Genomic DNA, 21,714 nt, shown 5'->3' with positions numbered 1-21,714 from the left:
TTAAAATGTATGTCTGTTTCACTGCTGAGACATCTGTTTGGCTAACCATCTCTAAGAGTTTTCTTTGAATACTTTTCTCACCAGTGAACTGCACAAACATCTGACCATTTGTAAATGCCTAAGTCTCAGTTAATGCTCAGTTAATTCTGAAAAAACAAGTGGCGGGTCAGAGGACTTTTTATGTTGTCTAATATTTTTTGTGATTGTGAAAAACATTGCTGGTCTTCTATGTGGCTTAGTTTGAAATTAACCATAGGAGAGGTTGAAAACAGATCTAGAAAATTGTTTTGAAGCCAAAATGTGTGGGTGGGACATTTCTTCATTAGACCAAAATAGTGTTGCTAAAAGGTCCAAGCAGAATGAAGTTTCTGTGCCAGGTTGCTAGTTAGAACGATCTGTGTGCAACTGGTACTTTGATGTCTGGGGACCTGGAACGCAGCTGATTGTCACTTCAGGTAATATTTTTGTTATCTCTCAAATGTTTGAGGCAGATCACTGCCTCAGCAGATCACTTTCTGTCTGTTCTCTTAAATTCTGGAGAAATAGGTCACTGTCAAACCCAATTTACTGTCAAAGGTTCATAAGGAATAGGAGTCAATTGTTTCATTTGTTTTCTTTCGAGAGCTACAATGCTTTTTTTTTTTAAGGAATAGAATTCTTTGTGAGATTCCATAGATAAATGCTGCAGTTCAGAACCTATTCAATGCAAGCTAGAGTATCTGATTCTTGTCAGCAGGGCTGTGGCAGAATAGTTTGGAGTCTGGATTACAGCCTATCCTGGGCAAAATGTGAGAATTTCCATTTATTTATTAGGAGTGCCAATGAATTAAATTATTATAAGCATGTATAGTTAATAGTTTTTTATTGAAAAGATGGAAGCCTAAGCCTCACATCTAAACATTCTTCCTTCTGGGTAAATTCTCCAAAAGTCATTAGGACTTGTTCACATATCAGTATTTGAGGGCCGAAACCACTGAGTGTGGGAATACATTTAATCTGGAAAGCCCCCTAATTCTCTGCATAAACCGGGTGGGTCAACTTCTTGTGCATCTTAAGAAAGAGATCTAACCAGTGTGATGACTTGAGATACTGGGGAACAGGGACCCAAGTCACTGTCACTACAGGTAAGAACCAAAAGCCCTTGTTATTTCTGTCTTTAGAAAAGCTGTTTGGATTTTTTTTATTCTTCCATTACCAGGGTTGGTTTATTCTTCTGTTGCTGTTTTCTGGGTTCCCTAAGCTCTAGGGAAAATATGTCTCATTCCCATGGAAAGTCTCACTTCTCTAGTGCCACAGCTTAATTCTATCTACAATGCAAGCAAAAGTATTTGATCTTGATCTTTTTTTGAGTGTACTCAAGAAGAAATGAAATATAAGCATGACCGCTGTCTTAGCTTGATGTAAAAATCCTATATATTGTTAGTATGCTGATCAGGTTGAACTTGGACCACTTAGTGGATAGCTAATATTCAATGAAAAGTTTAGTTATTTTGACACCCGGGGCCCAGGAACCCTTGTCACGGTCTCAGTAGGTAAAGGGTGGAATATACTTTAGCAATTTCTATTTAGGATTTGCGCACCTCTCAGTAGAGAATTAAGTGTTGTGTTACTATGCCTACTTCACTCACTGGGGCCAAGGGACCCTAGTGACCGTCACTTCAGGTAAATCATACATATTATTACTTATTTCAGTCTGTTTGATTGCAATGTTCATTCTTTAAAAGTTAAGGTTGACCCCAAAGCCATAGATCCTTATACTGGGTTATGCTTTGGATCAAACCTAACTATATTTGTTTAGCTGTAACTAAAAATGTTCCATAGGTCCCAGGAATACAAGATTTAAAAAAAAATAAATCATAGTCATAAACTTGGCAAATATTTAAATGAGTCAATAAATAAATAAATCTAGATACACAGATGTCGGAGAGAATGTCAAATACTATTCCATTTAAAGTCTTGGCAACAGGAAAGTATTGTTTAGTTTTTGTTCGCACAACACTGGCAGGTTAATCAGTGTGATTACTATGCTGCCTTTGATTATTGGGGTCCAGGGACCATGGTGATGGTATCTCCAGGTAAGGATTTTCTATTCCATGTTTCCCTTTGACTTAAGTAGTTATTATATTTTACAATAAGATCTTTACTGGGTTTTTTAAAAAAATGTCCTAAATGCAAGGTGGAGTAGTAGGTGTTTTCCGTCTCTTTATGGCAAGAGAAAATTCAGTTTCAGTTAAAACAGAAGGGAAATATAGTTGTGTAAATAAATATAATATATAATGGGAGGACAACATAGGAGATGTGACCTCTGGCATCTTGAGCTTTGAGACCACTAGGTTTTTAGTCACTCAAGGCAGGAATTAGTATCACTGTGACTACTATGCTTTTGACATATGGGGACAAGGCACCCTGGTTACAGTGAGCAGTGGTAAGTTAAATTCAATGTTTTCCTTCTGTCTAGTTGTGTGTGATTTTTCTATATTTTTTCCAAAGTGACTGTTGGGTATAAAAACAGTCTGGTACCTCAAACTGACTGCCTTTCTCAACCTAGTTATGCCGGAATAATCTCTTTAAACTAAAATAGGTATCTTAATTAGGCATCAGTCCAGCTCATGACCTAAACTAAGTTAATAACAAAACAGGTGCTTCAGAGAAATGCCTTCTAAAACTTAGAAATGTATGTGTTTAAATTCCACAACCTTTTCTTTAAACATCTTATGCCAGTTGGGTAACTACGGTAGTTTCGCATAACAAAAACAACAGAGAGTTCTCTGCAGGCTTAGAAAAGAAAATTTACGGTGGCAAAAGTCACAAAGTCTAAAAAAGCTTTTGCGACTACAAAGCTTTCCTCTCTTTACAGTGCCGAGAAGCTCTTTGTTGTTTTTCTTCAAGTATTCAGTTGTCTTGAACAATCCAGATTTAATTATGTTCTGCATCTTAAGCCAATTTAAAAACCCCATATTTATATTGAGTGTGCGTTAAAACTATCATTTAAGGGTTAGTTTTGCGGGTTGCAAAGGACAGAAGCGTTCCATATTAGGTTTTTGTGCATGGGATAGAAAGAGTTGGGGCACTGTGACTACTTCGACCACTGGGGACCAGGGACCATGGTCTATGTCACTTCAGGTATGATTTTAATTCATTTTCTCACCTGTATTCCTTAAATGCAGAGTTTGTTCCTATTTTTTAAGTGATGTCTATGAAATGTTAGTCATTCCCGTTCTTTATGTTTTTGAAACTCAAGTGTTCCTGTTGTGGGGCATGTTCTGGGAATTGAGGGAGTCTTACAGGACTCCAGGGAAGTCTAATTCAGTTTAATGAGACCGTTCCAGAGAAATAAGAATGTCTGGTCAAGTTCTGGAACGGATGGACCCTTGGTCCGGTCTGGAAAGATAATTCTTCTTTTCTTATGTAAACTGCTATCTCAAACTCGCTTACTTAGAAAATATACCTTTCATTTAAATGTGTGGAATTTACTTCCAATATGTGTGTTTAGGATTGAGATTTAAAGTAGGCTTAGACTTTTTTTTCCCCTACCCATGTTCTGAAAAATCTTATACCGCAAAGTAAATCTTACAGGCTTGTCCTATGCATGTTTACTTGGATGTAAGTGCCACAGAATTCTATGTGTCTTACTACCAAGTAAGTGTACATAGAGGTGCCTACCCATTTGGAGTAATTGAGTAGACAAGATTATTCAGCAATTCAAAAACAGTCGATCGATCAATGAAAGTTTTTGCAGCCTCTCCCCATAAACATATTCCAATGTGACAACTGGTTTGATCACTGGGGACCAGGCACCTTCGTCACTGTTACAACAGGTAAAAATATTTATTTCTCTCATGTACTTCTTTGCAATGATCTTCCTTGTAAATACTGATTGCCTAAGGCAACTTTCTTTGGATTTACTGAGGTCTATTTCAGTGAGAATTTAATACTTTGTCTCCAATATAGCTTGTAAACCAAAAACCAAAATTACTCTGCCACAGTCTTTTCTCCATCCCTACAATTATATTTTTACGCTTTCCCTGAACATGTTTTAATATGTTCGCTACACAATTGCAATAGTCTAGAAAGGTTGTGCTTGCAAAAATACTGCGGAATATATGAGAAGAAATTTTGTTAGAATCAGAATCTGTTAGACTCCTTCTAAGAGATTACCGAAGAACTAAGCTGAAGGGACAGTTTGTTAAATACAGTATCTCCAGACAATTGTGTTAGTGTGTATACTACGGATTAGACTACTGGGGACCTGGGACCTTTGTCGCCGTTAGTTCAGGTAAATCAATATTTTTCTAATTCAGAACTAATTTCATTCATAACTGAGCAGATGGGATTTCTCTTTGGGTTGCTTGGTTTTGTCAATCTCCAGTGCATTTTGAAAGCCTTAAAGGAACTTAAAAGCTGCAATTATATGTGTCAAATAGATTTAAGATGGGGGGCGGATATTTGTGCCTTGGTAGTGTCTAATTCTATTCCTTAGTGGATCAAAAGTTTAAATGGACAAATAGAACTGCATTCTTATAACAAATGCATAATTTAGAAATCTGTCTATCCACTCTTTCTCAGTAGTTCCCTTCCGTTTGTTTATTCTTTAATTTGTTCATTTTTTTCTGTCTACCCTTCAGTCGTTCAGGATTCATCCCATCTTATTATTTTCTGTCTATCTATCTTTTAATCAAGCATAATACTAGGTTGCAGTTATAGACAAAGTCCTGTGACACTTTAAAGAGTAAATACGTGTTGCGGGATGAATTTCAGAGGGAAAATCCTACTTTGCCAGATCAATAAAGTCCTTGTGTGCATCAGGTGAAGTAGTTTCTCTCCTAAAATTCACTTCACAACAAACTTAAGACATCTTTAATATGCCACTGTTATTTCTTTATCTACCTCCCTTTATTCTCTCTAAATTAAACTGTTACCAACCTGTGGGTTCTGCTTAGCTTTCCTCAGTGGTGAGGGCAAGGTACTTTTAACATGCTTAGAGAATTACTAGTCGTTTGTTTGTTTGTTTGTTTGTTTGTTTGTTTGTTTAACTAATTCTGAGGCTGAATTCTGCAATTGAATTTATGTTTCTTTGGCTCCTGGCTCAGATTAAGCCTTTGAGCAAATTACATCTTACTCCTGATGCTCATGCACTGTGAAATTAATGGGAGTGCTAATTAATATGCATCAGAATCTAAAATAATTAGCACAATCAAGAAAAGATTTTGAAGGGTTGGATCTATTCTTTTCTTTTTTTGTGAAAAGAAAATGGCCGATTACTAAACAGGAACGTTTGGGGGGGTGGCAGATTAAGACAACAGGTGGCCAAAGATTCGTTTCTCTGTTTTGATTTATTTTAAGACCTTATGTTCCATTTCATGGAGTTTCTAGCACCCACAGTGGTTTCACATGGTGGAAAATAGCCCTGAATGTTTCGAAAACAACAGAATAACACCTGTCTCTGAAAGATCTCTGTTTTCCCCACAAAAAATAACCCAGATTTAGCATTTTTTGATTTAAAGAAAAAAGATGAATGTCTGTTCCGTAAGCAATTGGTTCTGGACTCTAGAAGTTTGTGAATCTTTTACGTGTAGAAATCATACATTTAAATGGTAAGATAAAAATACTTTATTCCTCTTTTTTCAACATTTTATTTGATTATTATTATTTTACTACAATTTAGAATATGTCAATTATTATTTTTATCTATTTTGAACAAATTTAACATTTATTAACAATTTACATGAAAATATATTGGGATATTTTAATAGTGTTCTCTTCTGTTGCTTATTTTTGTGAAATAATGAGACACAGATTTTAAGAGTGAATGAATTTGTGGCAGGGAATTATAATTTATTGTTGGTTTTTGTTTGGTTTTTCTAAGTAACTTTTATGGGTTTTTCTGTTTTAACTGGATTTGTTTTGTCCTATGCGGTCAGGGTTTTAAGATAGTTTATCTCTGTAGAGTATATTTCTGCTTTTGATTGAAACTTCCACCTCTCTTTATAGTTGTTTTAATTTGATTGATTGATTCAGATAAGTGATAGACTTAACTGGAATTTTGGCCGACAAATGGAATTATTTTTTAATTATCAGAGTTTATATCAAGCTAACTCAGGAAAGCTTACAATAACAAACCACTGCTAGACTATTAATTTATTTAACAGTGAATAATCACGTAGGGATTTTCCCACATCTTTAACAGGCATGATTTCTAAATTTGTAATATGATGATCAATACAAGGCTTTACTGGGGTGTATTTAACAGTAGTTTTCCCAGCTGATTGGGATGTTCGGCATCCTATGCTCAGTGAGGTGGTATCCAACCTTTTACCCAACGTACTACTAGTTCTGGAGTACCTGGGTGGTCAACTGGACCCACCCAGCATCCCCAAAGCTTGAAAAGAAGCAAGCCTTATTGTTCATCATTTTGGGAGCCTAGGATGGAGCATCCTTGATTACAGATGCTCAGCAGGGACTGGGAGGCATGTCTTCCATGCCTCTAGCAGGTTTAGATCTAGAGCTACAGGACCAATAGCCAGAGCATGGAGAACAATAGGAACATCTCTGAAGGCCAGTGCTCAACGGTGGCGGGGAGAGCCGATTGGCTTCCTGCTCAGTTGAGACTTTGAGAGTAATGGGGGAAAGCAGGTGGCCAGCCCCAAGCTTTTCTGATGCCTGCTGCTCAGTCAGCAGGCATCAAATCTTTCAGATCCATAGCAACCCTAGCTGGGGCATGGCAGCAAGGAGTATCTCTTTGAGGCTCAGTACCTAGCTAGGGAAGAGTTTCAGACTCAGATGCAGCTTTGGGAGCAATGGAGGGGATCGCTTCGGAGATCCCTTAGCTTATCCAAGTTGGTATACTGAGCTGGAATGCATGCAAGCCTTTCAGATCTCTAGAAGCTATAGCCGGAGGTTGAGGGGCAACCTGAACCTCGCTGAAGCCAAGAGCTCAGCCAGGCAAAGCTGGAGGGATCTCTGCTGAGCTGTGGCTTTGGTAGCAAGGCAAGGGGGGTGTTATGGCACCCTCCTAGCTTCTCCAAAGCCCATCACTGAATTGGGAAGCACACGAGCCTCGCAGAGCTCCAACAGTTTTGATCCCTTTAATAGCTACATCTTGGGCAGGGAGGGCAACCTAAACCCCAGAACTTAGCTAGGGAAACGCTGGGTAGCTCTGTGACCAGCGGCAGCTTGGAACATATCAGGGAAAGCACCAGCAGCCCCCTAGCTTCTCTGATGACCACCACTCAGCTAGAAGCTACGAAATGTTTTCAGAGCTATAGCAGCTACAGCTGGGGCAAGGAGGGCAACCTAGCTGGTGCCCTTAGCCAGGCACCAGCTGGATGGCTTGGTGCTCAGCTGTGTCTCTGGGAACACTGCAGCAGCACCCTAGCTTATCTGAAGCCCACTGAGCGAGTAGGAGCTAGGAAGCCTTTTCAGAGCTATAGCAGCTAAAGCTAGGGCTGGGACAGCAGCCTTGAGCCCAGTGCACAAACAGGGAAGAACTGGACAGTACCTCTGAGAATGGTGGGAACGTTCCAGCAAAACCGCTAGCTTCTCTGAAGCCCACCATTCGGCTAGGAGCTAGAAAAAAGCCCACCATTCAGCTAGGCACTACGGTAGCTGCAGCTGAGGCTGGGAGGGCAACCTAAAGCCCACTGTTTAGCCAGGGAAGGGCAGGATAGCTCTGTGCTGAGCTGTAGCTCTTGAGAATGATAGGAAAGGTTCAAACAGCTCCCTAGCTTCTCTGAAGCCCACGGTTTAGCTAGGAGCTTGGAACCTTTCAGGGCTTTGGCACCTACTGCCGGGGCAGAGAGGGCAGCCAAAAGCCCACTGCTTAGCGAGGGCAGGGCTGGGTGTCTCAGTACTGTGCTGTTACTCTTGAGAATGATAGGGAAGGTTCCAGCAGCTCCCTCGGTCAACCACAGCTCAGCTAGGAACTAGGGAACCTTTTCAGAGCTATAGCAGCTAAAGCTAGGGCTGGGACAGCAGCCTTGAGCCCAGTGCATGGCCAGGGAAGAGGTGGACAGTACCTCTGAGAATGGTGGGAACGTTCCAGCAAAACCCCTAGCTTATCTGAAGCGCACTGCTCAGCTAGAAGCTAGAAAATGTTTTCAGAGCTATGGCAGCTACAGCTAGGGCAGGGAGGGCAACCTAAAGCCCACTGCTTAGCCAGGGAAGGGCAGGATAGCTCTGTGCAGAGCTGTAGCTCTTCATAATGATGGGAAAGGTTCCACCAGCTCCCTAGCTTCTCTGAGGAGCTTGGAATCTTTCAGTAGCTATAGCAGCTACTGCTGGGGCAGAGCGGGCAACCGAAAGCCCGCTGCTTAGCCAGAGCAGGGCTGGGTGTCTCAGTACTGTGCTGTTGCTCTTGAGAATGATAGGGAAGGTTCCAGCAGCTCCCTCGGTCATCCACAGCTCAGCTAGGAACTAGGAATCTTTTCAGAGCTATAGCAGCTAAAGCTTGGGCTGGGAGAGCAGCCTTGAGCCCAGTGCATAGCCAGGAAAGAGCTGGGCAGCTCAGTGCTGAGCTGCAGCTCCGAGAATGATGGGAACATTCCAGCTACCACCTTAACTTATCTGAAGCACACCGCTCGGCTAGGAGCTGGTTAATATCTTCAGAGCTATAGCAGCTACGGCTGTGGCAGGGAGGGCAACCTGAAGCCCAGCACTCGGTTGAGGAACAGCTCAACGGCTCTGTGCTCAGCTACGGCTTCCAAAACGGCAGGGAAAGCACCGGCAGTCGCTTAGCTTATCTGAAGCCAACCGCTTGGCTAGGAGCTAGGAAATATTTTTGGAGCTGTAGCAGCTACAGATGAGGCTAGAAGGGCAAACTAAAGCCCAGTACTCAGTTGCAGAAGAGCTGGATGGCTTGGTGTTCAACTGTGTCTCTGGGAATGGTGGGCAAAGCACCAGCAGCAGTCCCCTAGTTTTTCTGAAGCCCACTGCCTAGCTAGGAGTGAGGAAATTTTAACAGAGCTACAGCAGTGACAACTGGGGCCACCACTTAGCCAGGGCCGGGCTGGGTGGCTCAGGACTCTGCTGGGACTCTTGAGAATGATAGGGAAGGTTCCAGCAGCTCCCTAGGTCATCCAAAGCTGTAGCTGGGTTGGGGATGTAACTGGAGTCTTTCAGTGCTTTGCTGGGTAAGAGCTGGGCAGTTTCGCCCCTCAGCTCTGGCTTTGGAAATGATGGGGGAAGCTGCTGGTAGCCGACTAATGTCTCTGAAGCCTAAGACTCATCTGAGATGAATGTAAGCCTCTCCTGCCTCTGGCAGCTGTAGCTAAGCTGGAGGAGCAGCCATATTCTCTCTATAGCCAAATGCTCAGCTAGGAGAAAGCTCCATTGTTCCCCATAGATTTCTGGGCTTGGGAACTATGTGGGAAACTCTCGAGACCCACTGGCTTGCATTGAAGCCCAGCACTGAGCTGGGATCCATGCAAACCGTGTCTCAAATCTGTTTCAGTTTTAGACTGATAGCAGCTGAACCTAGGGCAGGGAGACCAGCCAGCCAAAGCCTGAAGCCCAGTGTTCTGCTGAGAAAGAGCTGGATGGCTCCCATCTTGGCTGCAGCTTTCAGAATGATTGCGGCAGGAGATCTGGCAACCGCCTAGCTCCCTTGACTGCTCCTCTGGGGGACTTGCAAACTTTTCAGATCAATGGCAGCCAGAGATGAGGACCAAGGAGCAAACCAAGGTCTCTCTGAAGCCCAGCGCTGAGCTGAGAGAGAGCTGTGCGTTTTCCTGCTGACATACAGCTTTGGAAATAGTGTCAAAAAGCCCCTAGCTTTTTCTTATGCAAGCTTTTCCAATCCATAGCAGCAATAGCAAGGGCAGAGGGAAAAGTGAGAATCTCTCTGAAGCTGATGGCTCAACTGGGGAACAGCTTGGAGGGCTTGCTGATCAGCTCTGGCTCTGAGAATGATTGGGGGAAGCTTTCGGAAGCCCCTTAGGTTGTTGGAAAGAGAACTACCGGTACATGCAAGCATGGAGATCTATAGCAGTTCTAGCTGAGTTGGAGGAGTACCCAGAGTCTTTCTGAAGCTGAGTGCTCAGCTGAGGAAAAACTGGATGGCTGATGGGCAAAGCTCCAGCTTCTCTGAAGCTCACCGCTCAGCCCTGAGATAAGAAATATTTCCAGTGCTATAGCAGCTGGAGTTGGGACAGAGAGGCAGCTGGGCTCTCTCTGGAGCCCAGGGCTTAGCTAGGCAAGAGCTGAGTGGGTTTGCCTTCATTTCTGGCTTCTGTGATGGGGGCAATTTTTGGCATTCCCTAATTTCGTGGAAGCCCAGCGTTGAGCTGTGATGCAGGTAAGCTTCTCAGATTTCCAGCAGCTATAGCTATGGTGCAGGATCAAAATGATGGGGAAAGCACCAGCAGCCCCCTTGCTTCTCCAAAGCCCACCTCTCACCTAGGAGGCGAGTTTTTCAGAGCTATATAAGAGGGTTGGAGATGCAACAGGGATTTCTACGAGGCCTGATTCTCAGCTAGGAGCCTTGCAAACCTCCAAGATCAGCACTGGCTTGGGGAGGGCTGGCTCCTTCACCCTGTCCTCCCCGAGTGCATATACTCAGCTGAAAGAATTGCATGGTTCCCTGTTGAGAGCTGTGTGGCACAAGCTTTGAGAAGGCTGGAAAAAGCAACTGTGTCCCCAGCCTAGCCACCCTGAAGCTTAACACTTAACCGGGAGGCAGAAAGCTTGCTAACTCAGAAGCAGATTTGAGACAAGCTGAGGAGAGCAAATAATTTCTCCCAGCTGTTTTAAGAACCTCATACACGAGCCCATGGAAAGAGCCGTAGCTCAAGGGATGGCACAAATCCTGGAGAGGTGCTGGCAGGCAATGCGGACAGTACTGTGCTATATGGACCCAATGGTCTGACCCAATGGTATAATTCAGCCTCCTATGTTCAATAGGGGCTGGGAACTTCAGTTTAGTCCAGGTTTTAGAAAGGCTTTGAGGTAAGCAATTTGTCTCCACCTCGCCCACCTCTGCCTGCCTCCCTAAAACCTGGCACTCCATTTGAAGGTATTCAATCCACACAGCTCAGCAGTGTCTTTGAGAAACATGGAAGGAGCCGCTCAGCCTCATCCCCAAGTGATTGCAAGCATCAGGAGCCAGGTGGGGGACATTTGAGAGGCATATCTCAGCACCATTTGTGGGGAGGTTAGTGGCTCAGCCAGCTTCCTCCTGGCTCTCCCATGCCCAGCTCTGGGTAGGAAGACATGCAAATCTCTCCATTCTACAGTGGTACCTCAGATTAAGTACTTAATTTGTTCCGGAGGTCTGTACTTAACCTGAAGCACCACTTTAGCTAATGGGGCCTCCTGCTGCCGCCGCGCCTCTGGAGCCCGATTTCTGTTCTCATCCTGAAGCAAAGTTCTTAACCTGAAGCACTATTTCTGGGTTAGCGGAGTCTGTAACCTGAAGCGTATGTAACCTGAAGCGTATGTAACCTGATGTACCACTGTATATTGCTTAGGATGGCTGGCGGGGGAGGGAAAGGTACCTCCTTTCCAGTGTCCACAAACCTGCAAATCTCCCAGCCCAGCATAGTTTTTGCAACTCCTTTGGTTTGCCAGTACTAGCACAAGACTAGCTGGAAAATTATAAGCTTCATAATGTGCAATCAAGATGGCTACTGAACCAGCCATGGATGACCCATGTTGCATCCTGGACAGCTTCAGACTTGAGATTGCATTAGATACAGTTGTTGTATTGGAACAGAGTTCAGGTCTCTCTCATTCAGCATAGCTGTACTCGATTGTATATCACTTGTTTTATTTGGGCACCTTTGCCGCCATTTCAACAGACCAGAGTAGCTGCACCCTTAACAGCAGTCTGATACGCTGACATCCCTGCTGTGACAAAGGTCACCTGCTGATTTCCGCGCATCAAGTTGCTGCTAAAGGCACAGGAGAAGAGCAGAGCAGTTTTCCTGGTCAGTTGGCAACCATAACTATGTATGTGTTTTAGTCTCACAGATTCTAATTGCCGAATGAAGAAACAGGTCAGGGTGCCTATGGCTGCTGCTCTGCCCTTCGTTTGTGCAGAGCAAAAAGCTATGACAACCCATCTGAAATAGTTGCGAGTTTAGCCAGGGAATAATCACTATTTAACCATTGCTTTGTGCTTTATATGGGGGGGTGCTCATTGGTGTCAGAAATATTAACCTGCAACACAGTGCAGATTCCCTTTGATGGTTTAAAAGGGGTCAAGGGCTTACTGCATTAGATATAGCTAAGGAGATTCATGGTGTCAATAAATGTAGTACAATGAAAGATGTCATATTTCTGTTGAATTAGCTTTCTTTGAAGTGATTGAGTTTCCTTTTACAAAAATCATTTTGATTCTTTTGCTGGTTATGCTGTTCTGGTATGGAAGGGTACTGTATAACATAGCAGTGTTGAACGGTAATCAGAATATGAAATGGCTCGTGATTTTGCAAGAAAGTCTGCGTGCTCCTCGAAATCTTGAAATCTTCATTCCATTTTACCGCGCCTGACATTGCCCACTTTTAAAAAAATGTGACCATTTCAGAGGGTGCAGCTGACTCTCTAGAAGTGTTGTAATGAAGCAAATACTGTACAACAGAATAAGCCAGATGTGAACTCCACAGAAAGCAAAACGAACAGCCTCACAATGTTTCTACTCCAGTTGCATTCTCCTCACTGCCAGCTCATTTCTGCTTAGATTTTATATGCTCTTACTTTTGTATGCACTTATACGGCCCATTATATTCAGTGGGACTTACCTTTGAGTAGACAAGGATAGGGTTGTGCTTTATGGTTGTTATAAAAATGGTTCCTAGCATGGACCTCTGGATAATGGACATAATGAAACAGCTTTTCCGGTGGTTCTTGCTCCTTCACTGAGAGTAAATAGCCTTTCTGATGGTTATTATAGAGAAGCATAACCAACATTTCTTTTCAGAGCTTTGGCCAGTGGTGATGAAAGGGGAATATTAGGCAGTGTGTTTCTCCAGCTGATGCTATTCAGTAACAATGCTGTACATATTTATACACTTTCGCCAGGTGCTGTATGTTCATTAACTGTGCAATTCTTACAACAATATTGTTTCTGAAGTGGTCCAGAGTGATGAGGCTAAGGTCATGTATGTCTGGACTGACTAGACTCCCAAGTTCATAGCTCAGGTTCTTAAACACCCTACACTAGCTATAAGTTATGGCTGAGAACTAGGAGAAAGGGAATTCTGCTTACAAAGAGAAGGAGGGAGAAGACTGGGTATATTTCATGCAGAATGGGGTTAAACACAAATACATCCAAAATGTTGATTTTGTGTTGAAAATCACCTCAACAATACAACCATCCATCCAATAACACACATATACTCATGTTTGATACCCTTGTCTCTCTTTCCCAACAATGCAACGGTTCGCTTCCTTTCAGTTAGTTAACCCCAGCTGAACTTTTAACACCTTCCAAAAACCCTCCACCCTTCTGCTTTTCTTCTCCCTCAGTTCCCTCAGCTGCCCCATCTCTTTTCCCTCTCATTGCTTCTCCTGGGAGCGAGGGCAGTGAAAAGGTCACCATCGGGTGCTTGGCCAAGAATTTCCTTCCTGACTCGGTCACTTTCTCCTGGAACAATAAGAACAATGTCAGCGACAGTACAATCACGTCCAAGAAGTTTCCTTCAGTACTCGGCTCCAGTGGGACTTACACCGCGAGTTCCCAGGCACTTGTCCCATCTGCTGATTGGACAAAGTATTATCCATTTTACTGCAAGGCTGACCACCCTTCTGGAAACGCAGTGATACGAGTGATCCGTGGCTGTGGTAAGTGAATGTATTTGTCTCGTCTTGTTCAACATATCCAACATAACAACACAGGCCGTCTTCAAAAGATTAGACACAAGTAGTCAGAGGCTGTCTATTGTGGCACATACTTTCAGAGGTGCTGATATGTTTCTAAAAGAGGAGATCAAAGCTGCATCCTCTGTCCTAGCTGAGTAGGATATGCCTCACTTGTAGCATAGGAAATGTGCTCTGCACATGCCCAGCAGTGCACATTCCTTCCATTTGCTCCAATGCTGTGCTGTGACTCTGAAGGCTCAGCCCAGCTTAGCCTTGACTCAAATGAAGCCCTGCTTCCCATTGAGTCAAAAGAATGCGAACATGTTTCTCCAGTATGCATCACAATACAGCTAGAAGACAATCATGTGAACATGTATTCCTAAATACAGCTGAATATACACATATATGTAACTCCAGTCCTTACATATTTACATTTTTTCTGTTGAGAGTGTTGTACCCACCTGCCATAATTCATTCTTTCTTGCAATTCCCCCTCTTTCTCGAGTAGAAACGCCAGATGAACCGCTAATACCTGAGATGTCTGTACGTGCACCACCCATTCAAGCCTTTTTTGGCAGTTACCTGAATGCCACCATCACCTGCAGCGTAGTTAACCTTCCCTCCAGCAAGTACACACTTCAGTGGCTGAAGAAGGGACAGGTACTTGACTCTGGCTTCACCACCACCCAGCCAATCCGAGAGGGCAGTGGTTACAGCATAAAGAGTGAACTCATAGTCACCAAGAGAGACTGGCTCAGTGACATTACCTTCTCTTGTGTGGTGAATGGCAAGGACTTCAATGACACACTCAAGATCAACAAGAACTCTTTTTGTCAAGGTGAGCTTCACTGTTCTTTTATGAGAAATCTGACCATTCAGAATAAGAATAATCTATCTCCAGTCCCAGTTCCACTGCTCAATGCAACCCTATTTTAAAAACAAAACAAAAAACCTATATCCTTCAGCATACACCCAGAATGATTAGGAGAGGAGAAAAACAATAATTTCAATGTTGGGTGAGATCTCAGTTCATCCATATTCTGATATCAATGTATGAAATATTCTCCTCTATGCTAAAGACCCATGTTGATATTGTTCTACAAATGTAAAATCTCCTAGCTCAAATTTGCTATTTAAAAGGGTCGTGCCATAATTCTGAAAGCCCTATCCTGTAGCTTTTCTCAAAAGATTATCAGCTTTGGTGGGTCTCCAAAGTAATGAAGTCCATCTTGTGGAACACACAAGAGCTCATTTCTACAAGTTCTTTCCTGCAGAACATAGTACACAGGTAGTGAGAGGAAATTCCCAGTTGATCTTAGGGTCAAGCCACACATTATATATAGCCAGTATTCAGCAAAGGTTAAGAGAATCTGATTTGGGCATGAGGAAGGAGACTTTGAAGTAAGTTGGGTGTTTAAAGCATTGATTGCCAACAGTGTATGGAACACTGGTGTGTTCTGTTGTCTTAATTACTGTGGAACCAAACCTTGTTCTCACTTATCTCATGTCATTCTTCAGGTGACATTTCTTGTAACGAGGATGTCCGTGTGGAAGCAATCCCACCATCCTTCGCTGACATCTTCCAGACCAAGTTAGCCAAGCTGACCTGCAGAATTTCAAACGTACCCCTTGAACAGGATCTTTCGGCACTGAATGTTACCTGGACAAAAGAATCTGACCAAACACTACTGAAGACCGAACTTGGAAAGCCAGAAGATCAGGCTAACGGGCTTGCTTACATTGATGCTACAGCCACCGTGTGTGCCACAGAGTGGGACAGCGATGAAACGTTCACGTGCAAAGTTAATTTCCCAGGCTTACTTCCTGAACCTATCGACAAAACTTTGAAAAAGTTTAATGGTAGGTACCTGTTTTACTTCATCCCATGGAAAGACTACACATTAGCGTTGTTTGTTTTCACAGATCCCTAGATCTGTCAGGCTCCTCATCCACCCTCAGAATAGTTGCCACCTGAAGAGAAATTTGGTAGAAAGTCAGCGGTCTTCAAAAAAACTCCTTCAGCGTATTCAATGATGCCCTTACTTCAGTAGCTGCTGGAGCCTATGAGCTCCTATAAGGGTATCCCAGTGGACACTTTCCTTACTTATTATTTTGACAGCTGCTTTTGGAACTCTTACCGTTATGAACCATTGAACTAGGCCAACCTGAGTGACTACGACTTGATGAAGGCCACGTAGCGAACTTCAGTCCACACTCCTCTGCTGTCAGATGGAAGCTGTATTCTCGCCTTGCTCTAGTGCAAGGTGTCCTACTCTAGTATCAGCAGTGTCAATCTTCTTAGCATTGCCTCCTATCCTTTAGGGAGAACCATGTGATCCAACTGTTCAGTAAAAACTAGGTCCATTTCTGGTCCATAAACGGCTGTTGCATCAAAACTAGGACTTGATCCATTTTGCTGCCTCGCCAATCTGACTTGCCCAGTTCCCTTTTTGAAAGGCTTCACTCTGGTTCTTAAAGTGCCCTGTCTCTCTCAAAACAGCCAAGCCTATATATCCGAGAGGCCAAAGGTTAAGTCAGGTCTCATGAAACAAAATGAATTGTGGGTAAAAATGATAAGGAATGCACATTTGATTGTCTCTTCATTCCTTTTCTTCTTTTTTCACTTTCCAGATGGCCCCCTATCTAGCCCAGCCGTCTATGTCCTTCCCCCTACCTCAGAAGAACTAGCTCTGCGAGAAACAGCCACCCTCACTTGCCTAGTGAAAGGTTTCTCCCCCAAAGGTATCTTTCTGCAGTGGCTCCACAATGATCAGCCAGTGAATTCTGCAGATTTCTATGTCAGTGAACCCAAAGAAGAGCCCAAGACACAAGGAAAGTTCTTCGTCTATAGCATATTGTACATCAGTGAAAGTGACTGGAGTCATGGAGATCGTTACACTTGTGTCGTGGGACATGAGGCACTGCCCATGAACAGCACTCAGAAGACCGTGGACAAGAACACGGGTAAACCAACTGTTGTCAACGTCTCCTTAGTGCTCTCCGATACGGCCACAACTTGCAACTAAACACCATGATAGTTTCTCTCATGCATCCTCCATGCTCCCATTACCACCAGAATCTGTTTCCTCCTTGTGTCTCTTCCTGCTTCATTATTGATTCTTCAGTTGAAAATCGGGGTTTGATTCTAAGGAAAGATGTGTCTCAAATGTTAAAACGTTAACTGACCACATCTTTTGGAAGAAATAAATAGTTTGCAATAAAGAATTGATTTTTTTTCAAACAATGAAAGAAAACCTGGCTTCTTGTGGGAAATGTTGATATGACCGTTAATATTAACCTTCAGTTGCGCAAGCATGGAATGAGACACCTAACTCCCATTTGAATACAATGGGAAATAAAGCTTCTCTGGAAATTCCACCCACAGCAACCATTTTAGCTATTATGTGGATGCTGTAAGCATGAGATTGTCAGAAGTTGAATGAAATGTGAGAGTTTGCACTGCAAGTACTGACATTGCAATCGTACTTTCCCTCCCAAACCCCTGCCACTGATCTTTGATCCCCTAGATTTTTATTCCATCTCTTCATCTCCCTATTAAAATAAACATCCCAACAACTCCTTCTTCTAAATTGTTCTATCCCTACATCTGGGGTGGAAAATAGCAGGTTAAGAAAGTTAGGTGCCCCCTATTCTTATATCTAATGACATTGATTTCCCAGCTCCAACATTGTGTAATTTAGAGTCATTCTCAACTCAGCCTCCCCCTGGCATCTTAAAAACAGAAGAAAAACACTCTGTACATGCAGGGGTTGCCCTGTACAACTATTTTTTAAAAAAATGATATGAGCAAGGGGATGCATCATTCACTGGGCGTTCACAAGCAACCACCTATATCCACACTTGATACTTGGTGAAGAAGTCACTAAGAGTGATTTCAGAGAGCATTTGAAACACACACGCGCAAGGTATTTGATGAGATCAGTCATTTTAATATTGACATACTGGTGCAAAATATATGAATATCTGAGGCTACACATATAATGCACAACATGTTGTGGACTTAAGTTCAGTCGGTTTGCGGAAGCCGATTCAGTTTATCTTGATTTTTGACTGAGAATTTAAAACAAAAGGCTGAAGGCAATAGCAAAACGTGTACATATAAATATCATGTGACTGGGTGATAGCAAGGCATTGCTTCCATTTGGGTTCCCCACAGTACAAGTTTATCAAGTAGCAAATAGCCAATACCTTACATCAATGATGATAATGATCGCAACCACCACCACCAAGGTAGTCTCCCACATGTCAATGGATGACATTGAGGGGTTCTCTTGAAGACACTTGGGTGCATATCTAGCAACAAAGTTCCACAGTTAATCTATAACTTTAGATACAGAGCATTAAATAAAAAGTTCATAAATCACTTAATTCATCAAGACTCTTGCTGATGAAAGAATCTAGAGCTCTTGTGACATAAATAGTAATCTTGTCCATTACTACAAAGTAGTATTTTCATAATCATTCGTTTTTGAGGGAGAATGCTACGTTGAAACTGTTGACACAGATATGCATCTGTGGACGACAATCTCTTTGGCCAGTTCAAATCTTCTGCCATCAATATGGAGAGCAGCAATCACTTACAGGATCAAATAAATGATGGGAGGGACACAGAAGTGCTGCTTCTCTTGAATCTCTGCATCCTATTCTAAAAGCTTCCCTCCCATACTGATGGCCATTGGGCGGCAGTTACACCTCATTTAGATTAAGGACCCTGGAAGCATCCTCTGCCATTGATTTTTGGCTAGCGGGAGCTAGGGGGAGAATGAGGACAGAAACAAGTTCCCCATTTGAAGGAATAAGTCATCCTTACACGATATATTCTTCCTTCTCTCTCAACCCCATGGGGAGGAATGCTTGTCTATGACAAAGACAAGCACATCTTCAGTTGCCTCATTCATGTTCCATTAAATGAAGACCAACAGGCACCAGGATGCAGAAGTCACCCTTTACCATCCATACTGTTTCCCATTCCTTTCTAGCAATGGCAAGCTGTGGAATAAGGTTGAGCCAAAATCCCATTCTTGAGCCATTCCACAGCAGAGTGGAGGGTCTTCCACCTTTTGTATTGTTGAGTTGCAACCCAGTTACCACATTGGGGAGGCTCAATGAATGGGTTATATTTATACTCAATTTCCTTTCGTATTTGGTATAAGTAGTCAACACTCTCCAATTTTATTTTTTTATTTTATTTTTACCAACAACCAAAACACAAACAGTGAAAACAAACAGTGAAACCCCCCAGGCAGCTGATACACTGGATATACATAATCAATGATAACATATTCAAATCAGCTATATTTACAATTTTATTTAACTTAACACTCCTCCCTCCACAAGGTTTATTTAACTTTTAACATTTTAATTGCCCTAAGTTGTTCAAACCTGCCCAAATAATTCAATATTTTCTCAAACCAATCCTCCTCCTCCTCATTGACCTTAAACCCTTTCATTTTATGTATCTTCACAGTTAGATATTCTAAGATTAAAATATTTTTCAATTTTCCCTCCATTGGTTCACCCCTAGTCCTTCTGCATTTTTCCAATTACTCGCTATAACCTGTTTGGCTCCAATTATCATCAATTTTACCCATTTACATTCCTCTTTTGTTTCTAACTTGGTGCTACTGAGACTAATAAGAACGATTAATTTAGATATTTCCACCTTCCTATCCACAATTCCCGATATTTCTATACCAATCTGTTTCCAGAATTCATTAACTACAATCCCACCACATATCTGTACGTTCCCATCACTCCACATTTCCTCCAACAATTGTTACTTCTAGATTTTGTAATATGATATAACCTTACAGGTGTGTAATACCATTTTTACCACCTCTCTCCAATTAACCAAGATTTAGATGACATATAATCAACCACTGTTTGCATTACATGTGTTTGTAACCAGGGGTGAATCCAAAGGAAATCCATAAAATAAAATGATCTTGGTGCGCGCGCTCTCTCTCTCTCTCTCTCACACACACACACACACACACGTGGACATTCATGTGTGAATACACATAAAATATGACAAGCTGGTATGGTGGGATGATAGACTGCTATACTTTAAGCCCAGAAGATCTAAGTTTAGTCCTCAGCCCCAATCTCATTGGGCATCTTTGGGCAAACCACTTTATCTCACATCATGACTGACCCAGAGTTGTGATAATAAATGAGATACTAATTGTAAAGTCCTTTGTAGGCTTAGAACTGCTACATGAAATGCTAAAATACTGCTGCCAGGGTGGGGCCTCAGTCTAAGCTGTGTGTGTGCCTGGAAGGTGAAAAATAAAATAAAATGCTAAAATAACTCACAATAATTGTAGAAAACAATCATCTAATGAGTGACACATAAAAGTAATGAATGAGACATAAACTCCCGCACAGGGATATCCCCAAAATGAGATATCTTCTCTTCCCTTCATTGCAGAGTGGATTTTGCAAAATCAATTCCAAAAATTAGATTGCATCATATTATGGCTCTGTAATAAATAGCTGTATTGTAACAGGCGGTTTTTGCAAGTTGGAATGCAGTCCTTCCAAGGACTTCACAAAAACATCAGGACCAGGAGGAAAGTTATTATCAAATTCATGAGGGCTTAACAGGGTTAGTTTGTGACAGCTCATTCCCCATTCATTAAGTAGGTATTTCTATGCAGATCTCATTTTAAAAAAAATCGATGGCTCCAAGAAGCATGAATTCAACTCTTTGGGCAGGAGCTCACTTTAGTTGCTTTGCCATTTTGCCCCCCATAGCAGCATGCAATCACCTGCAACCTTCATTCCTGTGAATTTACATAGATAGATATGTAGGTAGATCTTTAATTTGCACCCCTCATTCATACCACAAGTGCAGAATTCTGGTGTGCCTGAGGCACCACTAAGCAATGATTTGTCACTTGCTTGAAAATCACTACCTAAAAACAGAACTTTGCTGCCTCCCAAATCATCTCTTTCCCATTTCCCCCCAAGGTCCTCAGCCCTCACCTTGTTTGTGCAACATTCTCTTGCTCTCTGTGTCATTTAGCTGCAATAAGAAATCACCATCCAGAAAGTGCTGACCTCCATGTATTGTCCAAAGTTTACCTAGATGGGATCGTGGACGTCGACGATGAGGAGTTCCAAAACATCTCATCCATCCTTTCCACTTTCATCATCCTTTTTCTCGTGAGCCTGTTCTACAGTGCCACTGTGACCGTCATAAAGGTAAAAACAAATGGAAGGCAGTGTACTAAAGTGAAACAGGCGATAGCCATTCTCTTATACTAAGTGGAACTGGGAGGGCAAGAGGGCCAGCAGGCTTCACAAGAGCAGGCCAGAACAAGCTCCAAGGACAGGCGCCATTTTGTGAAACCATTTGGCAAGTCAAACTTCAGTCAGTAGCTGGTGCTCACTTGTTCTCTACTTTGTTGCCTGTCCACTTCCCTCTCCGTTCTCTTCCACCATGGCTTCTCTCCCAACCTTCATTCCTCAGCTGCTCTTCTCCACTACATCTCAGCTTCTTCCCCATCTCCCCCACTCCCACTATTGCTCTTTCCTCTCACCCTTTATTTCATGAGCCCAGCATTCTCTGACATCAGGGGTAGGGGTTGGGGGTAGTCCACATTACACAGGATGAGAGGCTGCAAAAGGGTAGGTCCTTGCATGATGCACTTCTTCAGTAGCGAAATTAGTTCTTCTTTCCCAATTCCAGGTGAAATAGCAGCGTGAAGGGTCTTCTGGCAATGGACAGTGACTTCTCTATCCACCAGCAACATACCAGTAATAAAGGACTTGACTTCTTTGTCCACTTTTGGAGAAGAAGGAAGGATGCAAGCCTTTCCATCTTGCTTTGCATCATGATCTCAGGATACTCATTGGCTTGAACTAGATTTAGACCCACTGTTTACATTTTAGAGC

General features: G+C 42.5%; 1 protein-coding gene and 3 gene segments (V, D, J or C); all 4 read left to right on the top strand.

Moving 5' to 3' along the window:
- Window positions 1-21,714, top strand: part of LOC310747085 (immunoglobulin alpha-2 heavy chain-like) — a 136,413-nt gene that overhangs the window by 53,918 nt on the left and 60,781 nt on the right. The window contains exon 3 of the C gene segment in view: window positions 2,015-2,075.
- LOC310747121 (Ig mu chain C region-like) lies at window positions 1,606-17,048 on the top strand. The segment is given in 5 exons: window positions 1,606-1,662; window positions 13,462-13,776; window positions 14,303-14,632; window positions 15,313-15,654; window positions 16,426-17,048.
- The window catches only part of LOC310748497 (Ig mu chain C region-like), a 57,170-nt gene continuing 39,041 nt past the window's right edge, over window positions 3,586-21,714 (top strand). Inside the window, exons 1-2 of the C gene segment in view lie at window positions 3,586-3,639; window positions 3,731-3,818.
- LOC310747065 (uncharacterized protein) overlaps window positions 4,287-21,714 on the top strand; it is a 39,948-nt gene continuing 22,520 nt past the window's right edge. The window contains exon 1 of the mRNA XM_083581357.1: window positions 4,287-5,594. The gene's annotated coding sequence lies outside the window, so the exon portion shown is untranslated. The remainder of the gene's footprint in view (window positions 5,595-21,714) is intronic.

The sequence above is a fragment of the Podarcis filfolensis genome, assembly GCF_964270895.1.
Source record: "Podarcis filfolensis genome assembly, chromosome: 13".
NCBI classification, from domain to species: Eukaryota; Metazoa; Chordata; class Lepidosauria; order Squamata; family Lacertidae; genus Podarcis; species Podarcis filfolensis.
The sequence above is the reverse complement of the archived record's forward strand: the minus strand, read 5'-3'. Positions and strand labels throughout refer to the sequence as shown.